At 33.7% G+C, this 19,893-nt stretch overlaps 1 pseudogene; it reads left to right on the top strand.

The window, feature by feature from the left end:
* The first annotated feature begins 9,195 nt into the window (after nucleotides 1-9,195).
* Nucleotides 9,196-10,303, top strand: LOC116530414 (annotated as a pseudogene).
* Nucleotides 10,304-19,893: the final 9,590 nt, after the last annotated feature.

Below are 19,893 nucleotides of genomic sequence, written 5' to 3' on the forward strand. Positions count from 1 at the left end.
CTTCCCATTGTGCTTTAGATTTATTGAATCTAAATCTAAATTCAGTGTGGTCTGTAAAGCCCTATCTGACGTGACCTCTGTCTATCTTCTTTATTTTCTGAGTTGACTGTGGACTTTCTTTTCATTCTCAATTTCTCCTTTGTAGCACAAATCATAATCAAAGTTAAATAACTTGTTGTAAGCTCTAGAAGGAAGGGACCATTTCTTGCTTTGTCACTGCTCTTTTTCTAGTGCTTCACACTGTTCCAGCAGTAATAGTTATTCAATAAACATTTGTTGATGAGTAGATTAATATATGCCACTTCTTAACCCTATCTCTTTCTCTGTAGTAATCATCTGTAATAAAAGCCATTAGTTACTTATTTAGAAATATATAGTATATTAGCCAGGAAGGTGAATTGATAAAAGTGTGAAATGATAAAAGTATGGCCTTTATCTACTCCATTCACATTAGCAACCAATCCATGGTCCCAGTAGTTATACCATCTGAGAACCTAGCATGAGCCTTGTCATATTCTTTTCCTCTCCCATATAGGTAAATAAGTATATGGATAGACACATGTCTAGATGTTATTCTGTTGTTTATTTTCCAAAATGGTGCAGTTCTTACCCAATTGTAACTAATGAAAATCTTTTCAGTTTAATTGATGCAGTTTTAATGAATTATTTTTTCTTGCTTTTTTGAGGTGTAATTGACAAATTTAAAAGTACATATTCAAGGTGTATAATGTGATGATTTGATATAGCCATACAATTCAAAATGATTACCACAATCACTTTAAATAACATATCCATCATTACTCATAGTTACTATTTTGTGTGTGTAGGGTAAGTTAGTGAGGACGTTACAGATCTCCAGGAATACCTACCTGGGAGATATTGTGGATTTGGTTCCAGACCACCTTAATAAAGTGAATATCGTATTAAAGCCACAAAATATCATCAAAAAGTCAGAGCATATTTTTGGTTTTCCAGTGCTTATCCAATTTATCTTTACACAATATACTGTAGTATATTGTGTGCAATAGCACTATGTTTAAAAGACAATGTACATGCCTTAATTAAAAAATGCTTTATTGCCAAAAATGCTAATGATCATCTGAGCCTTCAGCAAATTGTAGTCTTTTTCACTGGTGGAGGGTCTTGCGTCAATGTTGATGGTTGTTGACTGATCAAGGTTGGTTGTTGAAGGCTGGGGTGGTTGTGGCAATTTCTTACAACAGATAACAGTGAAGTTTGCTGCACCAGTCAACTCTTCTTTTCACAAAAGATTTTTCTGTGCTTTTTGATAGCATTTTACCCACAGAAGAATTTAGTTCGAAATTGGAACCAATTCTTTTAAATCCTGTTGCTGCCTTATCAACTAAATTTATGGAATATTCCAAATCATTTGTTGTCATTTTAACAGTGTTCCTTGCATGTTCATCAGGAATAGATTCCATCTCAAGAAATATGAAATTTTCTTTGCTCATTTATAAGCAGCAGCTCTCCCTGTGTTCAGGTTTTATCATGAGATTGCAGTGATTCACATCTTCAGACTTCACCTCTAATTTTAGTTCACTTGTTATTTGTGCCACATGGGCATTTACTTCCTCCACAGAAGTCGCGAACCCCTCAAACTCATCCATGAGGGTTGGAATGAATTTCTTCCAAATTCCTGTTAATCTTTATATTTTGGGCGCCTCCATGAATCATGAATCTTTTTAATGACATCTGGAATGGTGAATCTTTTCCAGAAGGCTTTATATTTACTTTGCACAGACCCATCAGAATCACAATCTATGGTAGTTATGCCCTTATCAAAAGTATTTCTTAAATATTCATGTCCTTTGCAGCAACATGGATACAGCTGGAGACCATTATCCTAAGGGAGTTCAGGCAGGGACAGAAGACCAAGTACTGCATGTTCTCACTTTTAAGTGGGAGCTAAACATTGAGTACTCATGGATGTAAAGATGGCAACAATAGACAATGGAGACTACTGGGGGTGGGGGAAGGATGATGGAAAGGGTTGACAAATGAACTATTGGGTACTATGCTGAGTACCTAGGTGGTGGGATCATTTGGACCCCAAACCTTAACATCATGCAATATACCCAGGTTACAAACCTGCATATGTACCCCCTGTATTTAAAATAAAAGTTGGAAAAAAGAACCTTGAGAGCCATGTACAGGAAATGCATCAAAATGGAATAAGAACAGAAACCATGTATAAAAAACCCCAAACAACAACAAAAAGTATTTCTGAAATAAAAACTTTAAAATCAAAATTACGCCTTGAAACATGAGCAGCAGTCATGTAAACAACATTAATCTTTTTGTTCATCTCCATCAGAGCCCTTGGGTTTCTAGGTGCATTGTCAATGAACAATAATATTTTGAAAGGTATCTTTTTTTCTGAGCACTCAGTCTCAACAGTGGGTTTAAAATATTTAGGAAACCATGCTATGAACAGATGTGCTGCCATTCAGGCTTTCTTGTTCCATTCAGAGAGCACAGGCAGAGCAGATCTGGTGTCATTCTTAAGGGCCCCAAGAGTTTTGAAATGGTAAATGAGCACTGGCTTTCACTTCAAGTCACCAGCTGCACTAGCCCCTAAGAGGAGAGTCAGCCTGTCCTTTGAAGCCAGGCACTGACTTCTTCTGCCTAGCTATGAAAGTCCTAGATGTTATATTCTTCTAATAGAAGACTATTTCATCTACATTGAAAATCTGTTGCTTAGTGTAGCCACCTTCCTCCGTGATCTTAGCTAGATCTTCTGGCTAACTTGCTACAGCTTCTGCATCAGCACTTGTTGCTTCTCCTTGCACTTATATGTTATGGAGATGTCTTCTTTCCTTAAACCTCATGAACCAGTCTCTGCTAGCTTACAAGATTTCTGCTGCCTCTCCCTCACCTCTCAGCTTTCATGGACCTGGAGCGAGTTAGGGCTTTGTTCCGGATTAGAGTTTTGTGTAAGGAAATATTGTGGATGGCTTTATCTTCTATCCAGACCAGTAAAACTTTCTTCATATCAGCAATATGCTGTTTTCACTTTCATATCATTTGTATGTTCATTGGAGTAGTGCTTTCAATTTCCTTCAATAACTTTTTCTTTGTGTTCATAACTTGGCTAACTGATTCGAGAGGCCTAGCTTTCAGACTATCTTGGCTTTAGACATGCCTTCTTCACTAAGCATAATCATTTCTAGCACTTGATTTAAAGTAGGAGATGTGGCCAGGTGCAGTGGCTCATACCTGTAATCCCAGCACTATGGGAGGCTGAGGCAAGTGGATCCCTTGAGTTCAGGAGATCAATAGCAGTCTGGACAACATGATGAAACCCGTCTCTACCAAAAATACAAACATTAGCTGGGTGTTAGCTGGGTGTGGTGATGCACTCCTGTAATCCCAGCTACTTAGGTGGCTGAGGCAGGAGAATCGCTTGAACCCAGGGGGCAGAGACTGCAGTGAACTGAGATCATGCCACTGCACTACAGCGTGGGTGACAGAGTGAGACCCTGTCTCAAAAAATAAATAAATAAGTAAAAATATTAATAATAATAAAAGCTAAAATTAAGTGAGAGATGTGTAGCTCTTCCTTTCACTTAAACACTTAAAGGCCATTGTAGAGTTAGTAGTTGGCCTAATTTTAGCATTGTCTCTCAGGGACTGAAGAGGCCCGATGAGAGGGAGAGAGATGGCAGAATGGCCAGTTGGTGGATCAGTCAGAACATACACAGTATTTATCAATTATGTTGCTGTCTTTTATGGGTATAGTTTATTGTACTTCAAAACAATACAGTAATACCAAAAATCTCTGTGTTAGGCCATTGTTGTATTGCTATAAAGAAATACCTAAGACTAGATAATTTGTGAGAATAGAGATATAATTGGCTCACGGTTCTGCAGGCTGTAGTCAAAGCATAATGCCAGCATCTGCTTCTGGGGATGGCTTAGGGAACTTTTACTTATGGTGGAAGCTGAAGCAGGAGCTTGCACATCACATGGTGAAAACAGGAGCAAGAGAGAGGAGATTGGGAGTGGAGGTGCCACACACTTAAATATACAGATCTCATATGAACTCAGAGAGATAGCTCACTTATCACTAAGAGGATGGCCCAAGCCATTTACGGGGGATCTGTCCCCATGATCTAAACCCCTCCCATCAGGCCCCACCTCCCACACTGGGGATTGCATTTCAACATGAGATTTGGTCAAGATAAATATTCAAACTATCAACCACTGATCACAGATCATCATGAAAAATATAATAATAATGAAAATGTTTGAAATATTTCAAAAAATTTTGAAAATGTGACAGAGAAGAAGTGAGCACATGCTGTTGGAAAAATGGTGCCAATAGACTTGTTTAAGGCAGGGTTGCCACAAATCAACTTGTAAGCAGCACAGTATGTGTAAAGTGCAATAAAATGAAGCACAATAAATGAGGTATGCCTGTCTTCTTTGCAAATTTCAAGTAAACAATGTGGTATTATCAATGATAGTCACTATGCTATACATTAAATTTACAGCATGTACAGCATGATGAATAATTATTTTTAATGACCAGAAACATTCAAGATGATGATATACCATAATTTATTCAACTATTTCCCTACCGATGCAGAATTTTTTTTACTTTAGCTATTTATCACAATGGATGTTAAAGTGAATTTCCTTGTAATATTTAGTTAAATACTGATAATTTTATTTGCATTATCTGTATTTCCAAGGAAGGGAATTCTGCTATATGAAATTATATTTAAACTCACATTTCTACCAGAAACATATAACATTATTCTTTTTTTGCACCCCCTGCTTACAAAAATGATGTTAGACTTTTAAATTCCTGCCATTATTTTGAGTGCATTATTTTCAAAGACTGCCCTAGAAATAATATTATATGTAAACACTTATGGAAATTTTATTTATATAATGTATATGTCTATCAATGAAGTTAAAATTAAAATGTAAAATACATTAATTTTTAATTAAAAAACAAGGAATACAAGACTAACCATTGCTTCTTTTCTAAACTTGTGATCTCAAACCTTAGCGTGTGTAAGAATAATTTAGAATGGTTGTTAAAACATAACTTGCAGGCCCCACTCCTGGAGTTTCTAAATCAGTTGATTTGAGGTGGGGACTGAGAATTTGCATTTCTAAAAATTTCCCATGTGATACAGATACTTTTGGTACAGGGACTACACTTTGAGAACCACTCTTCTACATGGGCTCTTTAGACCACAAAGTATACGTAAGAATTTAAATAGTATACTTACTAACTTCTGGTGTAATGTCTGGTCAACTCAAAATAAGCAATCTAAAATAACAAAAGATTGAGAGCATTAATTGAAATTAGGTAAAAAACAAACAAACCCATATTTCTGTTTTAAGTTCCATCGTTTGCCAGCTGTGTAATGCATAACTTACTCAAACTCTTTGAACTTAGCTTTGCTTTTTTACTTTTAGAATAATAATCACGTTTTACTTTCGTCAAAGGCTTGCCCTGATGCTCAAAAGAGGCAGTGAATGGGCAAGTACTCAAAAACACTATACAAATACAAATTATAATCATCACTCTGTGGATTAGGATTATTTGATACATAAATCAGTTATAACTCAGCCTTTTTACTCTGTGTCAAAGTTTTCTCAAATTGGTATGTAATTCATAAGTAAAACAGTTGGGGCCCCTAAAACTCTTAAGAAGTAGCAAAATACCTTTCTCAAGAGGCCACAAGTGATGAATTACCTCACGTAGCACATAATTAACCTCCCTAAAATTCCCGTTTACACCATATTCTTCCCCAATTTTCATTCATAGAGGACGTTCCAATCATTGTAAATCATATTAGAATATTCTATTATCTCTATAGCAGTGGCCTCTCTCTGAAATTATCTTGCTGGTTTATTTGTTTACCATCTATCCTTCCCATACTAGATTACAAATTCCCTGACAGCCAGATCTGACTTTTTTTTTACCACTGCATCCCAGAACTGAGAATAATTGTGGGCACAGAGCAGGAATGAAATGACAATTTAGCATTTTAGTAACCATATGAAGCCCTGTAATAGCTTATGAGTAGAATTTATCTGGGACTGACAAGTTTGAATTAAGGGCTTAGAATGTACTATGTCAATTTCTAAACACTAAAATCACATAAACATTACTGGTTATTTTGAGAAGTTCAATAAAGAGGATATATACATTAAAATGATTTGTAAATCAGTGGAATTACAGTTCATTCATTAAACAGAGTTACATAATTAATACATGATAATATAAATAGTATGTAGGTTCTCAGAAAATTTTTATTCTCAGCTTCTCTCTTGGCAAAAAGCTGGCCCAGAGAATTTCAATTTAATTTGTTGAGTAAGTTTTCTGCAGTAGTATTTGTATTATTTTTTATTGTAAATATTAAAGAATAAGTGCTAGAATACAGATTGTGAAAATAAAATATATTGTTTTTCTGCATAGTTGATTTTATGGACTCACCAACAATTTAAAAATGCTGTCTTTACACAAACTTTTTTTGGAGTGCTTCTTTTGGGATCAACTTCAAAGCCAATTCACATGCTATAAAACACACAAACACATGAAAAACAAAAAAATCCAGAGAACTTAAAAATGATACCAGTTTTTAAACCTAAATTATAATTGTATACATTGATTAAATATTTTATTTGCCTATCTTGAATTCTGGCTGTTAAATCTTTATTTTAAAAACAAAGTGATTCATGATAAAAGTACTAAACAAATCAGGAATAGAAAGGAACTTTCTCAACCTCATGAAGGGCATTCACACGCACAAAAACCAAATACCCACCTTCTCACACGCCTCCCACACAAAAACCAAAAATTCCAGCTAACCTCATATTTAATGGTGAAAGATGGGAAGGTTGACCCCAAAGATCAGGAGAAGACAAGAATGTGTACTCATGCCTCTTCAATTTTACTGGAGGTTAAAAATGTCAATTTTACTGGAGGTACTAGGCAGGTAAATTAGGCAAAAATAATGAAACAAAAAGCAGCCAGACTGGAAGGGAAGAAGTAAAACTATCTCTATTTTCAGAGGACATCATCTTATATATAAAAAATTCTAAAAGAATCCATATTAAAACTATGACAGCTAATAAATGAGTTTAACAAAGTTGTAGGATTCAAGATCAATATAGAAATATCGTTGCTGTACAATAGTAATAATCAATCCAAAATGAAATTAAGAAAGCAATTTCATTTATAAAAGCATTCAAATAATAAAATACTTAAGGATAAAGTTAACAAAAGAAATGCAAGATGTGAGCCCTGAAAACTACAACCATTGCTGAAAGAAATTTTAAAAGATCTTAATACACAAAAGATGTGTTCATGAATCAAAGACTTATTATTGTTAAGAAGGCAAAGTCCCAAGTTGAGATACAGATTTAATACCATCTATATGAAAATCCTAGCTGCTGTTTTGTGAAAATTAATTGAATGATCCTAAAATTTAAATGGAACTGTAAAGCATCGGAACAACTAAAACAATATATAAAGAAAGAAGAAACTTGAAGAACTCTTACTTCCAATCAAATTTACTATAAAGCTCTAAAGTAATGCAGACAGTGAGGTACTAGGATAAGCATAGATATACAGATCAATGAAATGATAGTCCAGAAAAAAACCCTTTTATTTATGGGCAGTTGACTTTTCAATAAGGTTACAAACACAATTTAGTAGGGGAAAAATCATTTTTTCAACAAATGGTGCTGGGAAAACTGGTATACACATGCAAAAGGATGAAAGTGTACCTCTTCCCCACACCATACATAAAAATTAATTCAAAAGAGATCATAGACCTAAACGTAAAACTGAAATTATAAACCTTTTTCAGAAAAACAGGAAAAAATTTTCATGACCTTCAGTTATACAGTAATTTCTTAGGTATGACACCAAAAGCTCAATAGACAAAGTTTTAAAAAATAGATAATTTGAACTTAATAAAAATTAAGCTTTTTTTTTTTTTTTACTTCAAAAATGCATCAAGAACACAATAAGCTAAATGACAGGTTTGGAGAAAATATTGCAAAACACATATAATGAGGGGCTTTTATCTAGAAAATGTAAAGAATGCTTACAACTCAACAACAAAAAGATAGATAACTCAATTTTAAAAAAGGGTAAAGGATTTGAATAGATATTTCCCCAAAGAAGATATGCAAATGGTCACAAAGTGCATTCAGAGATTCAACATCATTAGCCATTAGAGAAATGCAAATTAAAACCATAGTAACATATTACTTCATATCAACTAAGGTAGCTATTATTAAAAGACAGATACAATACATGTCAGAGAAAGAGTGGAGAAATTAGAACTCATGCATTTCTGTTAGAAATATAAATGGTACAATGACGATGGAAAACTAGTTAGAACTTCCTATCAGTTAATACTAATTCACTTCTTAGTATTTATCCAGGAGAACTGGAAACATATTTTCACACACAAAAAATTGTACATTAATATTCATAGCAGTATTATTCCTAGTTTGCATAAGTGGTAATATCCATCAGCCAATTAATGGATAAACAAAACGTGATATATTCTGTACTATATAATTATTATTTGGCAATAAAAAAAGAATACTGATACAAGCCACAACATAGATGAACTCCGAAAATACTGTGTTAAGTGAAAGAAGCCAGTTGCAAGAGACCTCATACTTTTGAGTCACTATTTATACAAAGTCTCCAGGGTACTGAAATTCTTAGAGATGGAAAGTAGATTAGTAGCTTTCAGGATCTGGGGAAGGAGCAGGAAGAACTGGGGAATGGGGAGTGGCTACTGATGGAAAGATTTTTTTTTTTTTTGGTGATGAAATGTTTCAAAGTTAGTAGTGATGTTTATGCAATTCTGTGAATACACTAAAAACTACTGAATTGTACACTTTCAAAAATTGCATATTAAATGTGAATAATATCTCAATAAATCTGTTATCTTAAAAAAAAAAACAAATGCTTATTTATCACCACACAGCATTTAATTTTGAATGCCTTATATATTTAAAATTAATTCTAAAATAAGAATTTTTAGAGCATTTTTAACGTAAAAATTGAAACCATAACACAGGATAAAAATGTACTGAAAAACATCAATGAACTGAGGTCACGCTGAGCCAGTGCCTGGGCTGGGAACCCAGTGGCAGCCCCTCAGCTTCACCCACTGCCGTCCCACCATGGGCCCCCTCAAAGTGAATGAGCTTCTGGCCTTCATCAAAATGTGTGAGTAGGATCCAAGCATTCTGCGCATGAGAAAATGAGCTTCCTGAGGGAGTGGGTATAGAGCATGTGGGGTAAAGTGTCATCTGCTACTCAGAAAGCTCACTAAGAAGAAAATATCAAGGAAGAAAAAAACAGATAATAAGAAGGCATAGGAAGACCTGAAGACAGATAAACCATCAAGTGAAGAAAGTGCCCTAGGAACTGATAATGAAGGTGTTATTGAACTAGACATTGATGCCCCTCAAGAAATGGGAAATGAAAATGCAGAGATAGCAGAGGAGATGATGGATCAGGCAAATGATAAGAAAGTGGCTGCCATTGAAGCCTTAAATGATGATGAATTGCAGAAAGCCATTGACTTATTCACAGTTACCATCAAGCTGAATCCTCCCTTGGCCATTCTGTATGCCAAGAGGGCCAGTGTCTTTGTTAAATTACAGAAGCCAAATGCTGCCATTTGAGACTGTGACAGAGACATTGAAATAAATCCTGATTCAGCTCAGCCTTATAAGTCATGAGAGAAACCACACAGACTTTTTAGGCCATTGGAACAAAGCAACCCATGATCTTGCTTGCCCCTTGCCTGTAAACTGGATTATGATGGAGATGCTAGAGCAATGCTAGAAGTTCAACCTAGGACACAGAAAATTGCAGAACATCAGAAACGATATGAGAGAAAATGTGAAGAGTGAGAGATCAAAGAAAGAATAGAAAGAGTTAAGAAGGCTCAAGAAGAGCAAGAGAAAGCCCAAATAGAGGAATAAGCCAGATGCTAGTCAGGAGCTCAGTATGGCCCTTATCCTGGTGGTTATTCTGGGGGAATGCCTGATAATTTTGATGGAAGAATGCTAAGCATGGGAGGGGGGCATGCCTCAAATGGCAGGAATGCCCGGACTTAATGAAATTCTTAGTGATCCAGAGGTTCTGGCTGCCAAGCAGGATCCAAAAATTATGGTGGCCTTCCAGCATGTAGCCCAGAACCCAGAAAATATGTTAAAATACCACAGTAACCCAAAGGTTGTGAATTTTGTCAGTAAATTATCAGCCAAATTTGGAGGTTGAGCATAATGCCCTCCTGATAAAGCCCTTGCTGAAGGAAAAGCAACTGAGATCACCCAGGATGCTTTGGATGGATGTCACAATAATACAAACCAGTATACTTTGACCTCATCAAGAGAGTTGGGTTACTTTGATAATCACTACCCCTCTAACCAAAATGCAGCTGAAGCATTTTACGGTGGTTTGCCATTAGGATATTCATTCAGATAATGTTTTCCTCCTAGGAATTACAAACTTTAAACACTTTTTAAACTTTAAAAATATTTAAAACAAAATAAATGAACTGAGAAAAATGTGTGTGGAATATATACCAAAAAGTAGGTTAGTAACAATAATATCTCAATAATAAAATATTTCAAAAAATTAAAACAAAAGTCAAATTTTACTAATGAAATAGGCAACATGAATTTAAAAAAAATGTATCCATGACAAATTAACACATAAAATAACCTCATTAATAGTGAAGTAGCTGCAAAATTTAACAATGTAATTAGCTTTTTGAAAAAATTGTAAGAGCTAATGTAGGCAAGGATTTTGGGGGAAACTGGGTAGTTGTGTATACTGTTGGCAAAAAAATAAGTGGATGTTGTATTTCTCTAAATTACTTAATAGAATTAAATTTTTGCATGCTTACTTAGAAGTATACTTCTAACAATATATCCTAAAGAAAAGTGGATTAACTGATTTAGCAAGAAAAATATTTATCAGAACATTGTTTGTAATACTAAAAATGTTAGAACAATTTACATTTCCAAAATGGGGGATTTATTAGATCACTTGTGGCATACTGGCAAAATTGAACACCATTCAGCTATTCAATAAAGAGCTACTGGTGAAAAGAATCTGAGATGATGGAAACAGGAAACACCAGGAATCTGTCTCCCTACTCAGACATCAATTGCATTAGCAGAATGGATCTGATGTAAATATTTTGGAATTCTGGAGTCTACTGAAGGCTTGTAACTTCCAGGAGTGGCATGGACAGTAACTTGCAGTTAATTTAGGTCAGGTTTAGCTCTTACCGCAGTAGAATCTGTCTCCCACCCCAACCCCATGGCAGGCCGCTTGCATGTGTACCTGGAACAACCTGCCCACAGTTTGCAGGAGCCAAATTGGGCAAAAAAGTATCCTGTCTTCCAAATATCAGAATCTGTGTTCTCATTACCAATTGCTATTTCTGATTACAGGGGTGCAAACCGAGGCAGGGCAGGGGATGAGGAGGCATTGTTGCATCTCTTCCAATTGTTGCTAGCCCTCCCTCTGTGACTGAGATGACTTCCAGGTGATTTAAAGGGCCAGTGATTCCTGCCAAATCTATTCTTCTCCTTTTCCCCTATTGGAAAACAGACATTAACAACTAGGACCTTAAAAAGCAATTGCATATATGGCGAAAATTAGAAAGTGATCATGCATGTCTAAGGAAAGGTGTGGGCTCAGAAAAGACATGAGAAAACCTAAAGTTTACACCACAGGCTGATCTTTGGCACAGAGACAGGTTACAACAACAACAAAAGCTGTAATAAAAATAAAACTGCAAGCCCTGGGAAAGGGAGAGGATTTGATTTCCAGAGATAGCCATATTATTAGATTCAAATGTCTAGTTTTCAACAAAAAAATCAGAAGACATATAAAGAAATTGGCAAGTATGACCCAGTCAAAAGAAAAAAATAAATCAACAGAAATTGTCACTGAAAAAAACCTGATGGTAGATCTACTAAACGAAGATCCTAAAACAACTGCTTTAAAAATGCTGAAGAAACTAAAGGAAGATGTGGAGAAAGTCAAAAAAATAATGTGTGGAAAAAAATGGAAATACCAATAAAGGATGGAAAATGTAAAAGAAAACCAAAGAGAATTTCCGGAGCTGAAATTATAATAATTGAAATGAAAAAAAAAATCACAACAGGGATTCAGAGAGATTTGAACAGAAAAAAGAAAGAATCAAGAAAGAAAAAAAATCACTACAGGGATTCAGAAAGATTTCAACAGAAAGAAGAAACAATAAAATTGAAGATAGGACAATGGAAACTATTGAGTCTGAGGAGCAGAAAGAAAAAAGATTGAATGAAAGTGAAAAGAGCCTATAGGACATGTGGGACAGTATCAACTAACATATACATTGAAAGAGTCCCAGAAGAAGAAGAGACAGAAGGAGAAAAAGATAATTTTTGAAGGAATAATAACTGAAATATTCCCAAATTTGATGAAAGACATTAAAAAAGTTATTTAAGAAGCTCCGTGAATTTCAAGTAAAATGAACTAAAAAAGACTCACACTGAGGCATACTATAATAAAATTTTTCAAAGACAAAAACTAAGAGAATCTTGAAAGCAGCAAGAGGAAAAGAACTTGTCACATATAAGAAATCCTCAATAAGACTATCAGCTGATTTATCAGAAAATTTGGAGCCCAAAGGTCAATATATTTAAAGTGCTGAAAGAAAATAAAAGCCTGTCAACCAGGAATTCTATATGTGGCAAAACTTTCTTTCAAAAGTGAGGGAGAAATTAAAATAGTCTCAGAAAACAAAAGCCAAGGGAATTCCTTACCAGTAGGCTTTCCCTGCAAAAAATACTCAAGGAAGTCCTGCAAGATAAAATGAAAGGACACTATTCACTAACTCAAGGCTGTATAAAGAAATAAAAATCTCAATAAAGGTAAGAATGTGGGCAATTATAAAAACTAGTAGTATTAAAACAATGATTTGTAACTGTACTTTTAGTTTTCTACAGAATTTAAGAGACTTTTAAAAAGTAGTCTAAAGGTTATTGAAACTTTGCTTTGTAAATCCAAATTTTGTTTTCTACATGATTTAAGAGACTAATAATTATTAGTTTATGTTTTGGAACACATAATGTATAAAAATGTCATTCTATGAATGACATAAAATGGTGGAGGCAGAACTGTAGAAAAAGTTTTTTATATATTACTTAAGTTAAACTGTTATAAATGCCAATTAGAGTATTATAACTTTAGGATATTAACATAATCCCATGACAATCACAAAGAAAATAGCTATAGAATGTATACAAAAGGAAATGAGAAATTTTTTTTCTCCTTGTAGAAAAAAATTTCTACAATGAGAAATTCCACCACAAAAATTAAACATAGAAGACAGTAATACAGGAAATGAAAGACAAAAAATTATAAGCCATATAGAAAACAAACAGTAAAATGACAAGTCTATCCTTAGAAGTAATTACCTTAAATATAAATGGAATGAACTTGCCAATCAAATGACAGCTATTGGATGAACAGATTGAAAAAACATGGCCAAAGTATATGCTGTCCACAAGAGACTACTTTAGATAAAAGATACAAATAGATTGAAAGTGAATTGAAGGAAAAAGATAATTCATGCAAATAGTAATCAAAAGAAAGCAGGGGTATTATATCAGACAAAATAGACTTTAAATCAAAGTGAACTTTAATGTTCTTAAAGACAAAGAAGGACACTTTATATTCATAAAAGGTTTAATACAAGTAGGAAGATACAACAGTTAAAACATTTAGGCATTTAATGGGACTAAGAAATAAAGAAAGAAGTCTCAAACTACTAAAATCAGAACGGAAAGTGAGCATTTAACTACTGATTCTACAGAAGGAAAAAGGATTATGAGACTGCTATCACAAATTATATGCCAACAATTGGATAATTTCAATGAAGTGGACAAATTCTTAGAAACATGAAACATACCAACACTAAATCATGAAGAAATAGGAAACATGAATAGATCTATAACAAAAATAAGATTGAATCAGTAATTGAAAAATCTTCCAACAAAGAAAAACCTTAGACCTGATGGTTTCACTGGTGAATTCTGCCAATCATTTAAAGAAAAATGAGCACTAGTCTGTTCAAACTTTTCTTAAAAAAAATTGAAGAGGAGGAATTGAAGAGGAGGGAACATTTCCTATCTCATTCTATAAGGTCAGCATGACCCTGATGCCAAAGCCAGACAAAGTCACTACAGGAAAAGAAAATTACAGGACAATGTCCCTATAAATAGTAATGCAGAAATCTTCAGCAAAATACTAGCAAATGGAACCCAGCAGTATATTAAAAGGATTATGCAGTATGACCAAATGCAACTTACTTCTGAATACAATGATAGTTTAATATATGAAAACTGATCAATGTAATATATCACATTAACAGAATGAAAGGAAAACTTACATAATTATCTCAATTGATACCGAAAAATTATCCTACAAAATTCAACATTCTTTTATAATTAAAACATTCTACAAGCTATGACTAGAAGGAAAGTACCTCAATATAATACAAGCCATATATGAAAAACCTGCAGTGAACATTATACTAGACTGTGGAACATTGAAAGCTTTTCCTCTAAGATCAGAAACAAGGTAAGGAAGACTGCTTTCACCACTTCTATTTAAGATAAAACTGGAAGTTCTATTCATAGGAATTAGGCAAGAAAAAGAAATAAAAGTCATCCAAGTTAGAAAGAAAGAAGTAAAATTATCCCTGTTCACAGATGATATACTTTTATGTGTAGAAAATCCTAGATTCCATTTAAAAAACCTGTTAGAACCAATAAATGAATTCAGCAAAATAGCACTAAGAAAAGTCAACACATAAAAATCAGTTGAATATTTAGACACTAACAATAAACAATCAGAAAAGAAAATTACAAAAAAAATTCCATTACAATGACATCAAAGAGAAGAAAATACTTAGGCATTAACTGGGCAGTTGAAAAATTTGTACAATGTTTTGTATAAAACATTGCACAATTTGTACACTGTAGAAAACATTGCTGAAATTAAAGAAGACATAAATAAGTGGAAAAATGACCCACATTCCTAGCGGGAAGACTTAAGATTGTTAAGACATCAACACTACCCAAAGCAATCTACATATTCAATACAATTCCTATCAAAATCCTCATCATTTCTTTTTACAGAAATAGGAAGCCTGTTTAAAAATTTACATGGAATCTCCGGAGACCCCGAATAGCCCAAAATATATTTAATAAAAGGGAACAAAGCTGAAGGACTTAACACTTCTCATAGGGACAGATATGTAGGCCAATGAAATAGAATAGAGAAGCCGAAAAATCTTCCCATATATGGTAACATGATTTTGCTGGGGTGCCAACACCATTCAATGGGGAAAAGATAGTTTTAGAAAAAACTAAAAAATCATTTTGTTTTGTTTGTTTGGATTTTTGCTAGAAAAATCAGATATCCATGTGCAAAGAAATGAAGTTGGACTCTTAGCACCATAATTAAAAAATTAACTCAAAATGAACCAAGACCTAAATAAATGTAAGACCTGAAAATATAAAACTCTTAGAAGGAAATATAGTGCAAAAGCTTCCTGACATTAAATTTGGCAAAAAGTTCTTAGATATGACTCCAGTGTCACAGACAATAAAAGAAAAATAGAGAAGTTGAACATTATTAAAATTTAAAAAATTTTATGTATTAAAAGAACAGAGTAAAAAGGCAATACACAGAATGGGAGAAAACATTTGCAATTTGTTCTGTGCAATTGAACACTGAAATGATTAGATTATGCTACTGTTTCTCATTTAGCTTATATACATATATCATTTAAATTTTATATGACAACCATGTGTTACTATTACAATATGAAAGAACTAATTAGATAATAATAGTTTCAAATAAATCTAAAGTTTAGAAAGGGATTTTTTTTAAAAGACTGCAATAATTTTTGGAACACATTATCTTCATCTGTTTGGGCTGTTTGTACCATAAAATGGATTAACTTATAAACAACAGAAATTATTTCTCACAATTCTGGAGGCTGAGAAGCTCAAGATCAAAGTGCCAGAATATTCAGTGGCGAGTGCCCACTTCCTAGTTCACAGAGGGCAGTTTTCATCTTGTGTCTTCACACAGGAGAAGGGCCAGTTATACTTCCTTAGCCTTCTTTTATAAGAGCAAATTACCTTCCACATCCTGGTAACATGACTTTGGAGGTTAGGATTTCAAAATACGAATTTTGGAGGAACACAAACATTCAGACAATAGCAAGGGTATTATAGTTTAATAGTTATGAGCTTGGGTCTGGAGTTAGCATAGGTTCAAACACCAACCCTGCCATGTCTTCTAACATCTTAAGTAATAACTATTCTAAAAGTTCAGAATCATCTTCTATTAATTTAGAATTACAGCATTTTATTTATGGTATATGGATTAATGATGTAATATATGTAAAGCTCAGATTTCAATGCTTAATATTTTGCAGAAATTCAATAAATGGTGGTAACCTCCCTTTAAACTTTCATAGAGCTCATATTTTTCTATTTTGATCCTAAGAACATTTGTGCATATCTTTTTAAATGCTTTGCTTTGAACTTTATTTCATTATACTACATCAAAATAAATATAGAAAAATGTTGTAATCTCAATTAAATTAGATGCAAGGAACATTATAAAAATATTAAATAAAAATTGTTTCTCCATGTGATCTTGTATTTCATTATCATTGAAATTACTTAAGAAAACAAATTTTTTAGGTTCAAGTTATTTTAGATTTTTTTCAGCTGGCTGATTGTTTCAAATTAAAACAATTGCCTGGTGTTCGAAATACAGTAACATATCAATGTCTGATAATTAAATTAAAGAATCTGTGCCTCCTTAGATTCACATGCATAAATAGCACTTAGTAAACTTAACAGTAAATGAAGGCGTACAATAATTTTCCTATGAATTGAAAACAAGAACATGCTTCTGAATTGTTTTCAAGTATCCAGAGTACATTCAGCTGATTTAGTTGCAGTCACTTTATTCTTTTGCAATGTTAAGTTGCCTAGAAAGAGGAATGCAATACGTAACCACTGCTTAGACGGAAAGAAAATCACCACCTTTTGTAAAAGCTAAAACTTATCACCTTGGTTTTATTGACATAAACACCAAATAAGCTGATCTGTTTTAAATGTGAATAAACCATGATATATCTGTTACTTTGTGTAATTCCTCTATATTTGAAAAAAATTATGTTCATAATAATTATTCTTTGAGATGAGTACTTCAGAGCTGTAAGTAACTATCTGAGATTTCTTTTTGCTTTAGGTTATGAGACTGAGATCAGGACGCCTCCTTACAACTTCTTATTTTAAATAAAGTGTTGGCATTCATTTTTTATAGTGAGAATTTGTTAATACATACAAGAATCATGGTTGCTATTCATTAATTCATTCCATATATATTTATCGAGACCAAGTAGACAGTGCTCTAAATGCTGGAGATGTAACAGTGAACAAAATAGACAAAGAATATAAATGGTGCAGTTATTTTGGAAGGCAGTTGGGAAGTTCCTCAAATGTGTACCACAGTGTTACCATATTACCAGAAATTCCACTCCTGGGTATCTACTCAAATGGAAAACATGCTAACACAAAAGTCTGTACACAATAATAATCACAGCATCATTATTCCTAGTGGCCAAAAAGTAATAACATCTGTCAGCTGATGAATGGATAAACAAATGTGGTATATCCCTACACTGGAATAGTATTCAGCAATAAAAATGAGTACATACTGATATATTTTACAATATGAAAAACTTTGTAAATGTTGTGTTAAGTGAAAGGTGCCAGTAACAAAAGATCACATATTGTGTGATTTTCCTTATGTGAAATATTCAGAATATATAAATCTGTAGAGACAGAAAGTAGATTAGTGGCTTTCAGAATCTTGTGGGAGAGCAAACCAAGGAGATGGGGAGCTACCACTAATGGATTCTGGGGTTCCTTTACAGGGTGATGAAAAGTGTTTTAAAATTATGTAATGGTGATGTTTGCACAATTTGTGATTATACTAAAAACCACCAACTTTAAAAGGATGAATATTATGTGAATTACATCTGAATAAAGCTGATATATGAAAAAATGAAAAATAATTGAATATCCTCTTTATGCTAAGTAATGTCTCAGGGAACTGGGGATATTGTAGCTGTCAAAAAGTAGCAATCTTTGCTTTCACAGAGCTAACCATTTTTTCAGTAAGTGTTTATTGAAACTGAAAGACTCTGCTCTATGTTTGAGCAAAGGTTTATCCTAAATGAAATTATTGGTTATTATAATTGGAGGATCATTGTATAGAAGTGGGAGGATCTTGTTTGTGTAATGTTATATAAAAAGTTTAAAATAAACAGGATAGGTTGGAGCATGACAAAAGACGAACACTTCTTTCATGTCGGATGAAGCTTAAAATAATCTGGGAGTTTTTTGAAGTATGCCTTTCTATATTTTTACATCAGAATTTCATGGAAGATGGCTGTGACCTATGGAAAGTTTTGAGAATGAATTTAGCAGTTAATGTCACTTTGTGCCTGTTCTCATATTGGAATGTCAGTGTACCTGCTAATGACATTTTCCGAAGTTTTTGTTTTGGGATAAAATGACCTACACTGATTTTCATATAACTTGTTTGTGGAAACAGATGTAAACATTAATCATAAATTAGATGGAATGGAACATCTAAATGATTTAAACAGAATAGTTATATATAATACATTACATATTGCATAATGAAGAAGATATAGACCTTAGGAAGATGTTGAGATTGCTTTATGGTTGACCTGTAAGTTGTTATTTTTGTTTCGGCATTGGTTAGATTTATGTGTCAACTTGGCCAGCACGTAGTACCCAGTTATTAAATTACACACAAATCTAGTATTGCTCTGAAGGTATTTTTGTATATGTGGTTAATCTCTAAAGTCAGTTGACTTTAAGTAAAGGAAGTTATCCTCAGTAATTTGGAGTTAACTCATCCAATCATCCAATCAGTCGAAAGGCCTTAAGAGCAAAACTGAACTTTCTCTGAGGAATAATAAATTCTACGTATGGGATGCAACTTCAGCTTCTGTGCCAGAATTTCCAGCTTGCCAGCCTGCCCTACAGATTTCAAACTAGCGAATCCCTACAATTTCATAAGCCAATTGCTTGAAATAAATATATCTATCACATCTATCTTTCTGTCTATATCTATCTATTCTAATTCCAGGAGACTCAAAATGTTATTGTGTTCTACCAGTCACAGTAGTGGCTAATGGAGGTCAAGTTAGGGGCTTTTGGAGTCAGAGTAGAAGATTATGGGGGTCAGGTTATCAATTTTAGCTGAAGCCTGTGTCAGAGTTCAGCAGGTCTACATACCAATCCTGTGGTTATCTCTCCAGTTCCACAATGTGTAATTAGAATAGATGTACTCAGCAACTGATATAATCCCCATGTTATTCCCCTGACCTCTGGAATGAGGGTTATTATGTCAGGAAAGGCCGAATGGAAACCCCTAGATCTAGTTCTACCTAAGAAAATAGTAAATGAAAGACAATATTGCAATCCTGGAGGAATTGCAGAAATTATTATTACCATCAAGGACTTGAAAGATTCAGAGGTGCTGATTCCTACCACAACCCCATTTACCTATTTGGCCATTTACCTATTTGGCCTGGGCAGAAAAAAAAAGAAAATGATCTTGTGTGTGGGTGTGTAAAATATGCATATATGCATATGTATGTTTACAATATACATATGTTTATTATTAACTTACAGAATTAAAAATAGAGACACAGAGAGGTTATGCAACTTACCTGAGGT

Source organism: Sapajus apella, unplaced genomic scaffold, assembly GCF_009761245.1.
Source record: "Sapajus apella isolate SASKATOON/1434 unplaced genomic scaffold, GSC_monkey_1.0 scaffold66, whole genome shotgun sequence".
In the NCBI taxonomy this organism is placed as follows: domain Eukaryota; kingdom Metazoa; phylum Chordata; class Mammalia; order Primates; family Cebidae; genus Sapajus; species Sapajus apella.